Consider the following 14,757-nt stretch of genomic DNA (forward strand, 5'->3'; position numbering starts at 1 on the left):
CCTCTTTTACCTTCATGAGGAGGTGAACTAAATAAAGAAGTGGCTCCCTTTGGAACACCATCAATCTCTTCAAGGCTTTCAGAGTTTCCACAACTCTCTGGTTCAATTGTATGCTTATGAACACCTTCATCCTGAAAATGATGTTTCAAGCTATTGCATTCCCCATGAATACAATCTTTACACTCTTGAGGTAGAAGACCTGAAATGAAACTCCTTCTTGGAACTGTTTCAATTGTCTTCATGGCAGCTTTGGAACTTTCTCCATAAGATTTTCCATAGCCAAGACCCAAATACTTAGGCCTTTCCTCAACTATTATTGGCTCAACAATACCCCATGCATGTTTTCCCAAGCCTTTTCTTCATAGCCCATTTTGGACATTAACTTGGACCCTATGCCTCTTGTATGTTTTTCAAAAGAACCAATATAAAAATTCTTAGAGGAAATTGAAGACAAACTGGAATTATTTACCTCTTCTTCAAGCTGATACTTGGGTAAGGCTTCTTTGGCAGCAAAGAGTTGTGTCTCCAACTCATGCACCCTTTCCAGGTTCATATTTTCAATATGAAGTTGTCTCTCCATTTCCTGCAATTTGTTATAAAGCAATTGCTTCTCTTCCTTCATGGAATTCAACTGCTCTCGAAGTCCAACACTCATTTCTCTCACCATATCCATCATGATGAACAAGTATTCTTTCATGTCTTCATCAAAGAATCTTGTGATGAAGGAAGGATTTGAGGACTCACTTGTAGAAGTACTCATTACCAAAATGAACAAAAGAACTTCAAACAAGATTAACAAAGAGCTTATTCAAGCAACCTTTTACAACAAACCTCTTGTGCTTCAAGGATTTCTTTTAGGTCCTTTGGGATAAGAAGAATGCCTTCAGCCCTTCTTCCTTCTTGTCCTCTCCTGGACTTAGCTAACAATAGCTTTCCCTTCACCTTTGCAAAATCACACAACAGTCAGTTTACAAACAATCAAACAGATAAATTCTTTCTATTGTTTGAACACCTTTCAAGTCAAACAAGCACATATATTTCTCTATCAATCAAGCATCCTACTTTAATCAATCAAGCATCATGATACCACCTGCTTTGGTATAACTTGCTCTGATATAACCAGCTCTGATACCACCTTCTTTGAAGGTGGGTAATCAACCTGAAGCTCTAATACCACCTGATCTGAAATGAGGCACTAAAGGCTTCGTGTCATGCTTACAAGAATCTCTCCCACTCCAAAGCTTATATATCCCCAAGATCTATGCTTATGATTGAAAATTTGCGAAATTAAAGGACTTGAAATAGGTGTATGCTTTTGTTTGCCTTTAACTGTTAAGAGCTTATGTTCGTTTGCTTAAATTGATATGAAATGCATATAATAGTAAATAAAATAGCAAATAAGCAAACCACAGGAGACAACAATATAATATGGAGTTCACCCTGATATCTTGGGCTACATCTCCTTGAGCACTAATCAACTCGATTAGGCTCTTTGGGATTATGGACTCAATTATTTTACAAGTGCTACACTTAACTCCATAGATTTACAACTAAACCCATGGGCTTAAAATGCCATCTTTATCCCGGTCTGTTTTGCTCTCTGGCTCTTGGCTCTCGGCTCTCGGCTTTGGCTCTCGGCTCTGGCTCTCAACTCCAACTCTCGGCTCTGTCTCTCGGCACTGTCTCTTAGCTTTGGCTCTCGGCTCTTAGCTCTTGGCTCTTTGTAAGGAGAATAACTGCCTTCAACCTCTGGTGGCTTCTCTCTGTTCTCCTCTTATTGGCTCGGATTATTTCCAATGTGTGAGCTGCCCTTGAGTCTCTAATAAACAATGGGATTTATCCCTCAGATGGCTCAAACTCCTCGAGTCCACAAGAAACATGCCTCCAGACCCCCTGGACGATTACCAAAACCTCTTTGGTTCCCAAAAACGCCTTCCTCTGTGCTGGACCCTTCTATTCGTCTCTTCACCTTCTCTTCTACGTTCTAATTCATGTTTTCATAACACGTTCTGTTTCATCATTTCTCTGCGTCTCTTCGACTGGCCCTCTGGCTCACTAGCTCTGTGGCTTTGCGTCTGGCCCTCTAGATCTCTGGCTCTGTGGCTCTACATCTGTCCCTCTGGCTCACTGGCTCTGTGGCTCTGTGTCTTCTATAACACATTCCTGTTACAAAACGCCCGCTTACAGCGTGGCACAGGTGAATGGGAGCCATTACAAAGAAAATACACAAGCGGCCTTTCTTCGGGAAAATTCTCAAAAACAGAACATAATAACCAATGCACAGGAAATTCATGGCAAAATAGATTAATCCGAATCTCAAGGAACAATAAACTCGACACTATAATGTCGTCGTGTCTGCCCATCGCAATCGCATGTTGCATGGTGCATTGGTCCCTTTGCATTATCACGATCCAATTTACCAATCTCTGATCACTCCGATCGATGCCTCATTGGCTATCGGTATTATCATTATATCGCTTATCGGTGGTCGCTGCTTCCATGGTCCGCAACCCTTAAGCTCCCCCGATCAGATTCTAACCGTTGATTCCTTTTTTGATCCAATGGCTCAAAGTGATCATCCCCATCGACCTATCACATATCGTAATGTGCAATGGCATGGGTCTTGGTGCTATGCTCCTTCGATCGCCGATCACCAATCGCATCGGCGTATCACTATCACTAATCTCACTTCACATCTTCGCATGCCAATGGCCCTTTGTATTGCGATACCCAATTGCCGATCGCCGATCGCTGATATCGACGCATCGTATATTGGCCCTTCGCAATGCTACGGGTCCTTCCCCTTGGGTTATGTGCGATGCAATATTGCGATACGAAAAATCACAATTTCATATCGCTGTGTCCTTTGGCCTGTGGTAAGTCCGCTCCTTTTCTTTTCCTCCGATGCGATTTCCTCTAAGGAACATGTATTTCCCTTAAGTCCCATTTAATGAGAAATTGCCTCCTTTTCTAAGGACATTGGGCAAATTTATTTTTACAATAACTTCTTCATCCGAAGTCCATTTTAGCCCATTCAAATTGCATTAGATTCAGAATGAAGAGATCTATACAATGAGACTATTTCCAAGAGCATCCTTTGACTTTAATTTTCCTCTGTGAGGAATATTTTTAGATCCATTTTGGATCAGTATCACACCATGCATAGACGACAAGCATGTACACTATTTTGATCTTGACAAACGAGAAAACATGAAAAAAGAAGAAAAAATTTGTTTCACAGCATGACTTGCTACGTATGACTCCTTCAATGCATGAGCGAAAGGATCATGTGATTCTGGTGGAGGATGTGAAATGTGTAAACTAGACTAATTTCAATGTGAACAAGACACTGATGAGGAGCCTAGGGTGATTCAATAGATTTCTGATCATAAGTGGAATTAACGTTGGGGCTACGAGAACCTGACATAACCATCAGCTCGGGCTAAAGTGCCTCGACAACTTGAGGGGTCTCCACTTCACCAAAAGATGTATCATCAAAGACCAGTGGCTTAGAAAGATCAACATTAAGTGAATCAGAATCATGATGAAATGAATGAGTTAAAAGATCACTACAACCCTGATCAGAAAATTCGAGATGTGCATTGGCATCCTCATGATCTAACAAATCATACACAGGGGTTGATGAAAATCATAATTTTCCACCCTCTGAATTTCCAGAAATGAAAGATGACAGATTCGGTGGATTTGGAAATAAAGATTTTTCCTCTCCGCAATCAAATGATGGACTAACATCTTGTGTAGTCCTATGAATGATCGGAAGTAGAAACATCTGTGTGTGAATTTTCACAAGAAAAAACTAAAATAGTAGAATCACAGAAGATGTAAGGATAAAGCGAATGAGGTGCAGAAGGAAGGCAGTCATCCTTCACCATGACTTCTTCTTCATATTCCCACACATACTCATCAAAAATAACAACACGGGTTGGCTACCCAACACCAACTCCATCGACAATTTGATCCTCATGAACAACAAATGTGGAGTCCAGAACAGATGAACCAAAAAGAGTAAAATTTGGAGGATCATAGGAACCAAAGGACAGAGGTTGAGAGAATGAGATCACATGAAAATCATCAGGGTTGTAGTCCAAATATGCACAAATATCTAGAGAAGGTGGGGTGGGAGGAGGTGACAATTCAACAAATTGGTTGGCAACTTCTCCCACCTCATCCTACAGAGCTAGAGTTGTTTTATGAGAAGAGGACATAGATTCACTCGTGACAGCGACCTTGTCTGTCTTAGATTTGGAAGCTCTAACATCGAGGTATGTTGGGACGAGTTCGAATGATTCTAAGTCATGTAGATTTTTAGAAATGCGAAGAAGATACTGAAATCTTTCTATGAGAAATTTCCAATCAACTTCATCTTCAGGGATTTGAAAAGCAAGATTACGGAAGCGTTCCCAAAATTTGCATAATAGATTCATTAGGTGCTTTTCGTAACTCTAGAATTTTTTTATTAAGTGCTTTACGGTCATAATGGAAGAAATCATTACCTAACTCTCTGATCATTTGATTAAAAGAGTGAACGGAGGCTGCGGGCAATGTGAGACACTATTTCTTAACGCACCTTTTGAACGTGTAAGAGAAAAACCCACAGACAATATCATCTGAGGGGACTTCATTCCTCTCACAGAAGCCCAAAAAGGCAACTCCATGTCTTAACAAGGCTATTTTTCCTTCACAATCGTATTTGAGTCTTGAAAAGTCATTGATGACATCCTCCAACACTTCAAAATTTTGTGTATGAGAAAAACATGCCAGAGTTAAGATTGTGATGTAAGTCATGAATAATGTGTAGAGATTCAAAACAAACTTTGAGGGCTCAGCTTGTCATCTAGCCCTCGTTATAGCACCATAAATGTTGATGTTGTTGGACCCGCCAACATGTCAAGGGGATCATCCCAGTAAGAAGTCCCAACCAGACCTCAAACCATTTGGAGTAGGAGTGCCAGCAGTGGGTGGTAATGTAGTGCCTTAACCGTAGTATCATGAAAAGGTAAGTATGATAGCTTTGGTCGAAAGAAAGTGTGTGACCTTGCAGCGAGTCAAGTGAGATGCATGGGGATTCTAACACATGGAGGGGAAAGGAAGTGTACCCCTTAGAAGCCTGTAATAGTATGAATCCTAAAAGGAACACACGAGCGGAATGACATCACAAGATGGAAGCAAAATAGTCCACGAACTAAAGTGACGGGTTAATCCAACAACATGCCTTCAACAAGATTCATACAATTTCATAAAAAATAGTTCATAGAGAAATGTGTAATTTAAACAACATACATTGCTAAAGAAACCATAATAGTCCAACTACAATAACAAAATATGCATGAAAAAGTGTTGGCTCAGTTATATTATTAAGTGAAAGTTCCATTCATACATACACCAATGACAACCACTAGCTCAATAGTGGAACATTATAGTCAACACCTCCTGCTCCTCCAAAGAAGTGTACTCGCTCTACGTTATGGAGAAGCCAAGGCTCGTGACAATACTCCCAGGCCTTCTCTAAGCCTAAGCCTAGCCAAAATCTTGGCTCCCAAAAGCCTCTATGATGATTTATGACGTTCTATATATAACAAAGGGTGGGGTGACACTTGACATTCCCCTTTGACTCTTTAACTACCCTCATGACTCTTCAACTCCTTTACAAATAACTCTTTACATTACATAGTGATTGTTCACATTCGACTAATGACACTTGGAATTTCACTTACAATATATTTACAAATAATATACAATTTCAACATATACCCATGTGGGACAAAATAAGCTTGATTCAGTCTAACAAGAAAAACACCATCACTCAAAAGCTTGGGGGAAGACCAACTCGACAACATCCTCTTGATGGTATTCAATGACGAACTGATACGAAGCTTGGTACTGCGCTATGTTGTCCCCATACTGTTGGCGATGTCTTTCTAAAACAAACACTTCCCTCCATGGCTTGTGGGTATATGGTTATGGAACCTTTGTCCAACTCTTCTTGAAGCCTGCGCAACAATCTCCTGAGTGTGGCTAGACCATTGTTGTTCCTCTGCATGTTTTTTGCGCTCAATTGCAAGTCATCGCTGGTGGCCTCTAGCATCAACTGCTCCATGTACCCGTCGAACTCCAGCCAGACTTGGTTCTTCTCAATGGCTTCGGTGAGGGAACCGATTGAAGGGATCATGTGTGTCATCGTCGTGACATCCAGATTCTTGAACAACCGTGCATAGGAAGCCTCAATGTTAGTGATGGGCAGAGGGAGTTGCTCATAGTTTCATATCAACATTTGGATTTGTGCTTTGTCTACCTCTGCTTACGGCTTCATTATCTTGTGAAAGTAAAGTAATGCTCCCTGATACTCCATTGTCCATTCTTTTACGTGTGCAATAGCACCATGTATGTCTTTGAGAGTTTGGGAAATCTTCATGCACCGTTGTTGAAAACCATATAGATGGACAACTCCCATATACACGGTGACAAATTTGTCATAAATTTTCCACATGGCAATCTCAAGAGTCAATACCTCAACAAGTATTACTTTTCTCATCTCTGCCATAGTGGATCCTATATATTATTCTGCCCTCTGCCTTGGCCGCTCATAATTCATTTTCCAACTGATCATTCTCTGCTAACAAGAACTTGACACTCGAGCTCGTGGATTCTGTATAAGCCTTAGAGGTATCAGCCTTGGTAGCTGGATGTTTCCTAGCATCTGACACAATCACCCTTTCCTCCATATGCTCAGGTGACTTGTGATCATCTAGGAGATGATTTATTTGCACCTGTACAATCCTTTGTTGTGACTCATCAAATGACAGATTGTACACATCCATCACCGAATCATCATCAAGGAGAACAACCTCTCCTTGCTCGCTCGGGACTGGTTCTGATTCTAGAGGTGGTGGAGATTGAGGGGCGACCTCAAATGTTCTCAGCATGAGGTCGGTATCTTGGTCCTGTGGCTCCTTGTTCCAACTCCATGTCCGTTGCTTCAACTATTTTCTCAATCTGTTGAGCAAGTTCCCGAACCTGCACCTGCTCACCCTCTTCTTCATCTGCTGGCTATTCTAACTCCTTAACCTATATAGGCACATTTTTCTATGTCATCGCGCCTTTCCCTTCTTCCTATTCTTGTTTCTGCTTCTCTTCCCTCTCTCTCCTTCTTAGCTCCTTCTCTTCTTTCAACTTCTTCTTTGTTTCCTCCAACTTCCTTTCTGCATCATCCAACCTTTTCTTCTCTCTCTTCCTTTGTTCTACTCTCTTTATGTGATGTTGCCTCGTTGCCTCCACTGCAAAATTTTCTTTCTCAACAAGAGGATCTTATCTAAACTTGTAGCTTTTCTCAGCCTTTGGGTTCTTAGCAATATTCCTCTTGCCTTTGTCCTCTGCCAGTTTTTTTCTCACTATTGTTGTTATTGTTTCTTCCTGTAGTTCTGTTGCTTACAAAGTGACTTTCTACTCTATAGCCATGTTGATCAGATCATTGAGCCTAGAGGATTTGTAATAGTAACTCCAAGGATCTTTCTCTACCCAATGAAATGTCTCGTGGATCCATGGATAATACACCTTTGCGCAGTGGTTCTTGTATATGCAGTGGGGATCATACAGATTGTCATCCTTGGTGTCGAGCTCAAAATTTTCTAAGCCCTTAGCCTTGGCATCCACATCCTTCAAGATCCAGATCTCGTACAATTCAATCCGCAAAGGAAGAGAAGGCCATGGTGCCTTCTTCCTCCTATGCAGTCCTACTAATAACCCTATGGAGATGTGACATGAAACCTATTGGATGACCAACGTATCTCTGGCAAACCTTGGTAGCACATGTGGAGGCTTCTCTCCACCAAACATATGGATGAAGGTGCCACCGGGTGAGGCACACTAATCTACAATGTTAAGTAATGCCTGCATTGCTTCTTGGGACATGCAAGGTGGATCCTGCTCAAAGATCAACTTGTAAACTGAGATGATGAAATGGTTAGATAACCTCACCATGACTCCTCGGTAGCTTCACTGAGAAAGAAACTTGCAATAAATTTTCACAAATTTTTTTGATGGTGTCGATGTCCAACCCATGCCAGGAAATTGATGCAAGTTTCCTGCAAATATATCCTTGATTTCCTGCCATGTTATATTCATGTCCTTCTCTATGAAAAACTTTGCATCTACATAAACTGGCAAGTTAATTGACACATGTTCAACTACATCCCTAGTGCTTCTCTCGATAGTATCCTTTGATGCATCTCTCTTGGAAGCCATGTTACCTTAACTGCTGAAAAGATTCTCAACATCCATTGTACCTAAAGACAGAGAGGACACTCATGGCATGCAAATGTTACCTTGAAATCAAAATCACTTCAAGACAGATCAAGAAAAAAACGGGGAAATTGATGGGAAAGATTACACAATTATATGTTTCATAGGTGAGGGATTGTCAGCTAGATCTACACAGTGTGCAGTTCCAACTGTTAGTGAGAAGGTGATGCTGACTGGAACTACGCATTGTGCAGTTTAGTCTTGCTTGTGCTGGTTGGGATTGCCCATTTCATAATCCCAGTGGCCAAGGCTCTAGGACTGGCTCATGGAACTACATAGTGTGCAGTTGGAGTGAGTCACTAGCAACCTCTGCGCAATTCCTGGAGCCAAGGCAGAGCCTTAAGTTCCAGAAATGTGCAGTGCATGCGAGGAAGAGCTAGATCCAGGCCAAGGAAGCCTAGATCTGCCCAAGGACAACATGAAAATGAGTAGATATGAAAGTGTGAGTGATGGTTGGTGAAAATCTGAGTGAATGGTGATGCATGCAATCAAAATAGGTGCAGGAATCAGTCAAACAGAAGAACAACGAAGCTTATGGAGAGAGTCGCCGAAAATACGATCGTTAGTGCAAAAACTAGGTTATGCATGCGACACTTAGGAAAGGCAATGCAAAACTTAAAACATCATTTCTACAAGCTAAAAAAGATCAAAATGCCAGCGGTCATTCAACAAAAAGGGTAAAAAAACACTCTCACAAGACAAGGAAACAAAAGCGACATAAAAAGTAGCAAAAGTATAGAAAAGCAAGACTTACTCGGAAAAGTTGCACCGACTGTGCTAAAGGTTCCTAGATCTCCACTAGAATGCCAAAGCTCCATGATGGAATATGAAAAGGAGCTTTGGTGGCATCCATTAAATAGATTTGATCGATTTGGGGTTTATGACGCGAAGGCCAAAAATCTTGGAAAAAGTGACACATGGCGGTGGTTTCCAAAAATAACTTAAATGTAACTTCGATTGCTAAAAATATATCCCTATTTTTTAGGGATGATTTTTTTATTTTTTCTTTTTTGGGAAAGGCTACCATGCATGAATGAAGAAATTGTGTAGTTTCGGGGAGAATTTGGCAACTTATTGATACATGCATCAGGTGACTGCTGAGGGAATGCTTATGCACAATTCCTGTGCTTAGTGACTATGGATGCCTCTCATTCTCTGCGGATTTCCCAGTTGCAGATAAGTTGTCAAATGGGTGTGCATAATTCTGGATTCAAAGCTCACTATGGGCTTGAACAACGCATTTTCTGAGAGCAAGGTTGGTTTCCCTCTAGGATTACGCTTAATATCACCAAGGCAATGCTAGAACCAGATTGCAACCAAGTGAAGAGTCTAACTTGTGGTTAGAAAAAAAATCAAGTAAGAAAACAAAAGCTATAAAACAAGAGATAAAACTCAATGAAAGCACAAGTACCTGGGTCAATGCGAGATAATTTGTTGGGATTTTTAGGAGGGAAGCTCCAAAACGAAGCTTAGGCAAAATTTTGGAGGATGGTTGTAGCTGATACAACACCACCTTAGTATATGCTTTGACAGTAAGAAGGGATATAGTTTTGAGGGCGCCTGCTAGGTTCCTCCCCACTTATTATTCCAAGTAAATTTGACATTTTTAGTTTCAATGTTAATGAATTGAGAGATTCTGTTTATTTTCTAGAAAGGGATCAACTATGTTTCCAAGCTCCTAACACCTCCATGCTTCTCATCTAGGGACTCTATGAGGTTGAAATTACCTCTAAGTATTCAAGGGCAAGTGAAAAGGATATTGTGAGTATTGATAATGGAATGAAAAAACAAATATTTTACTTTGGCTGTAGGGGGTATGTAGAGCATGGATAAATAACACCATGTCGTTGATGCAATGATCCTTAATTGGATAGTGAGGATTTGAAAAGAAGTGAACATATTGAGAAATTGGATATCTTGATCACTCCAGATAATGGCGAGCCCCCTAAAAGACCATGTGCATCAATGGCCACTGCTTGACAACTTCTTACCCATTTATTGATAATATTAGTTAGAATCTCACTGGAATTTTTTTGTTTCATGTATCATCATTATTGTAGGATTTTAGAAGCTCCATTTTTATTTGAGAAGCATATGTTTTCCTTTGCAATTGAGGCTCCTGATAGTCCAAGAGATTATTTTCATGTTGGGGGTACATTAAAGGGACAAAAAACTTTCGAAATAACTCTAATTCATCCCAAATTAATCAGTATACTCCACAATTCATCGAGAAGTTGTGAATTTATTTTCCTACCTATTTTCTTTTCCTCTTTGTGGGGCTTGGTCTAGTCTTCATTGGATGGATTTGAACTCCAAGTGGCCCAGAAATGGATGCTCTATAGGGTTTTTTTCGTAGATGCATGGTGATTTTAGAGGTATACATGGCCCATCATGAAAACTTTGTGTTTAAAGAGAGTGAAAGGGTATTTACCATTCCATGCCTTGGCTATTTTCAAAAAATTCAGCGAATTGAGGTCCATGTCTTCACAATGGTCTGAGATCTGGTTTGGCCCAACCATCATTGCAGAGAGGATTACCAACAGGAGAGGTGAGAAATTGGAGGAGGAAGGGGGTGACATAGAGGAGGGAGAGGGGTTCATAGGTGGGGGCAACAAAAGGTAAGTAGAGGAGTGGGATGGGTTGGGGGATGAAGGGGGTATGGAGGCATTCTGCACGAAAATTCCCAACAACTTATTAAATTAGGTAGGATCAATGGATTCAATTTTTTACAATGGTTCAAAGCGATTAGATCTAGAAGATTTGACCTCAAAATTGGGGGTCTATAGGGTAGTTGGCTTTAGGGCCCTTCCTTTTTCTTCTACTTCAGTGAAGTTGTCATTGTTAGAGGTAGGAGAATATTAGGATTTCTGGCAATGGCTAATAAAGGATAGTTGTGGTAGAGGTGATCATATTCATGGCATCAATGACAATGTGAGGGTATATGTTCATAATCTAGTGTTTATTTCTAGAGATAATCTCAGTAATATATGTTGATAAATTATGGGAGCGATTAAAAAAGGTTCATATAAATGTAAATGAAAGTATAGCAGATATACTTTCCTATCTTGGTCACTTCATAGATTTTTAAAAAGTGAATGAGTTTGTTTCCAATACTGGCAAGGGTTTCCTCATCCCAAAACTACCATGATATTGAGTACATTTGTATCCATAATGGGGCTATCGTGAAATCCTCCTTGTATGACACAAGGTGTTCTATCTAGAAACGCGAATAAAGCACAACCAAATTGAAAAAATAGGGCCCATTCTTAAATGATCGTGTTTAATCCTCTAAGTTGGTGAATACAATAGTAAAGAAACCCTTGGCACCGAGTTCAAGATTAATCTAGCCTTTGGGCTTCCACTTGGTTTGGACCTAGTGTAGGAGGGATTTTCCTTAGGGCCACATCCTAAGAAATTTCATGATAAGTGCATGATCTAGCATATACTAAATATATTCGCCAATGCAGCTTGAGAAAACCTCAAATTTGGGATCTATTGCCGCTTTTGACAAGTAGCTACTAGGTCATTATTTTCCTTATTAGGCGCCAGAATGTTGGGGATTTGGATGATCTCCATTAAGTGTGGAGCCTGACATGATAGGATTGAATGTTGAGGGTTGACGTGAGTTTTTTCCACCTACAACTATCCTACTATAAGAAGGGGTGGCACTCCCTCCACTAGCATTAGCCATAGGAAGAGTAGAAGGGTTGAAATCTAGAACACTGCAAATAGGGTTTGAAGGCCGAATCAGAAATTAGGAGAGAAGGTTTTTAAATTATTATTGTTATTATTATTATTATTAATTATAAAAATAATTATATATAAGTTAAACATATATACATTTATAAAAACATGAAATAAGATTCTTAATGTAGTATACCTAGGAGTGGATAATATGGTGTACCCAAGGAAGGAGAACACTCCACAAGCCACGTGCTTGTCAATACAAAACAATACTTAACATCTCTTCCCTTCATATCTTTAACTATATATAATATTTGAAGATCCCAAAACCCGAAAAAAACCATAACGAATCATGGTCCCTTCCATAATGTGGGTCAATACACTTTATTTATTAGTTATGGCCCATTCATTATCCTTAACTAAACTAACTAATTGTGGTTACTTTATAATGAGGGTCAACCACTTACAATCATCATTAATGTGCGTAATCACTTACGGGCTTTATTTACTAAATTAAGTTAATTGTGGTTCCATTTTTACATCACGTTATGCCCTTGGGTACCCCCCTATGGACCCATATTATCCACCACTAGTTATACTACACTTAAAAATGGAGATTTATGCTCATTTTAAAATGTATATTCTTAATATGTAAATAGATTTTGTTACAATATTGTGGCCCAATACCATGGTTTATCAATATCACATGCCTAAAAAACTATAACTCACTTTATGTGATGCTTGTTCATATGAATTTTTTTCTAATTAATCAATTTAACCAAAAAGGAAAAAATGGTACAATTATTTTGGATATAAATCTCAAACTTCAATTTGTGAATACTACTAAGAATATTCTAGAATATTATATGTGTAGAATTTCTTGTAGATTCACAAGCTCATGCAATTTACCAAAGCACAGGACAAGAATCTACTTCTACTTTCAACTAATGGAATCCAATAGATCGATGAAAACAATATGAGCAAGAAGAAGATAAATCAATGGCACATAACAAAATATGTATATGGGGAAAGCCACTACTCAAAATCCCGCTATCTGTATTTCATATATCAGAAATACGAGTGAAGATACAAAGCTTTTTCTCACTAGAATAATCTCGCACAAGTATGCTCAACTCTCTCAGCTCAGAAGTTAGTTCAAGCCAAATCATTAGCCTATTCAATAGATCTCCAAGCCCCTAATCTCTTGCATAATTCCTAGGATGAATAGCCTGTATTTAAAGGGAATTCATGCTTCCAAAATTGTGCAATCCAAACATAGGTCCTTCTTTGATTACATGCGTGATATTTACAACTCAGTAAATCATACAAGTGATAGTACATTATCCCCACACTCTAGTATCAACTGGATCTTTCTCAGAATCGACATGCAAGAGTTTCTGATGAGGGAATCTTCAATTAACTAGAGTTACACTTATCGATGCATTAGTGCACCAACTGACTATTAACTCTCTATTAGTTCCCCAAATAGTTTGGAACTAATTTAACTAGACATAACTTAGTAAACTAAGTTATCTAATTTACAACTCACAATTAAACTCATCCTGGACCCCTAAAACTTAGGGAGAACATATACATGACTTCATAAAGACTTCCAACTCAAAATTCCTAAGCTAATAAAGTTAATTAAACTTAACTATTTAAAATTTGTTATGAGAATAGAATTCGATTTTAATTCTCAGTTTAATTCAAGGACAAATTAAACTGGAATTTATTGTTGCAATTTCTCAACACTCCCTCTCAAAAAGAAAGGGATTATCAACTACCCCAATCTTGTCTCCGTGGAACTCAAATTTACATCTTGACAATGCGTTTGTCAAAATGTCAGCATCTTGCTCCTCCGTGGGAATGTACTCTAACAAAATAATCCACCTCACTACACAATCTCTGAGATGATGATATTGCTTGGACTGGTCATGAAAAACTAGATTTTGATAGAGTTTGATACAACTCTAATTATCGCAGTAAATCACTGTCAGATCCATCCACTGACCAAACAAGCCAATGAGGATCTTCCTCATCCAGATGGCCTCACATGCTGCCTGGATTGCATCCATGTAATCTTCCTCTGCTGAACTAAGTGCAACTAATCTTTGTTTCCTTTTGTACCAAGAAACTATCGCTGACCCAATACTGAAGATCCCTCCTGATGTGCTCTTTCGGTCAGATGGAATCCCTACCCAATCGGCATTGGTGAAGCCTTGAAGCTTCACTCCCTCTACCTGTTTGTACCATAATCCATACTAAGAAGTTCCCCTGAGGTATCTCAAGACATGCTTTTCTGCCTTCCAATACAACTTGGTAGGTCTACCCATCACTTGACTAAGTTGGTTAAGGCATAGCACATATCCAATCGTGTGTTCACCAAGTACATGAGTGAACCCACAAGATTCCTGTAAACAGTAACTTCGACTACTTCCTCTGAAGTATCATCCTCCTTCCTCCAGTTACCTACTAGAGGAGTCTCCATAGCTTTATTGCTCTCCATGTGGAATCTCCTGAGTATCTCATTAGCATACTTTCCCTGAGACACAAAAAAATCCCCATCTCCCTACCATACCTCCATGCTAAGAAAGTAACGCATGAGCCCCATGTCCTTCATCTCAAACTCTCTTGCAAGGTCCTCCTTGCAAGACTTGATCAGCTTATCATCACTTGTCAATATGAGGTCATCAACATAAATTACAATTATCAACAGTTTACCTTCCACCACGATGTGGTACAAGTTCAAATCCG

Source organism: Pinus tabuliformis, chromosome 9 (genome assembly GCF_031772625.1).
Source record: "Pinus tabuliformis cultivar Carrire ecotype Pingquan chromosome 9, CPIR1, whole genome shotgun sequence".
Lineage (NCBI taxonomy): Eukaryota > Viridiplantae > Streptophyta > Pinopsida > Pinales > Pinaceae > Pinus > Pinus tabuliformis.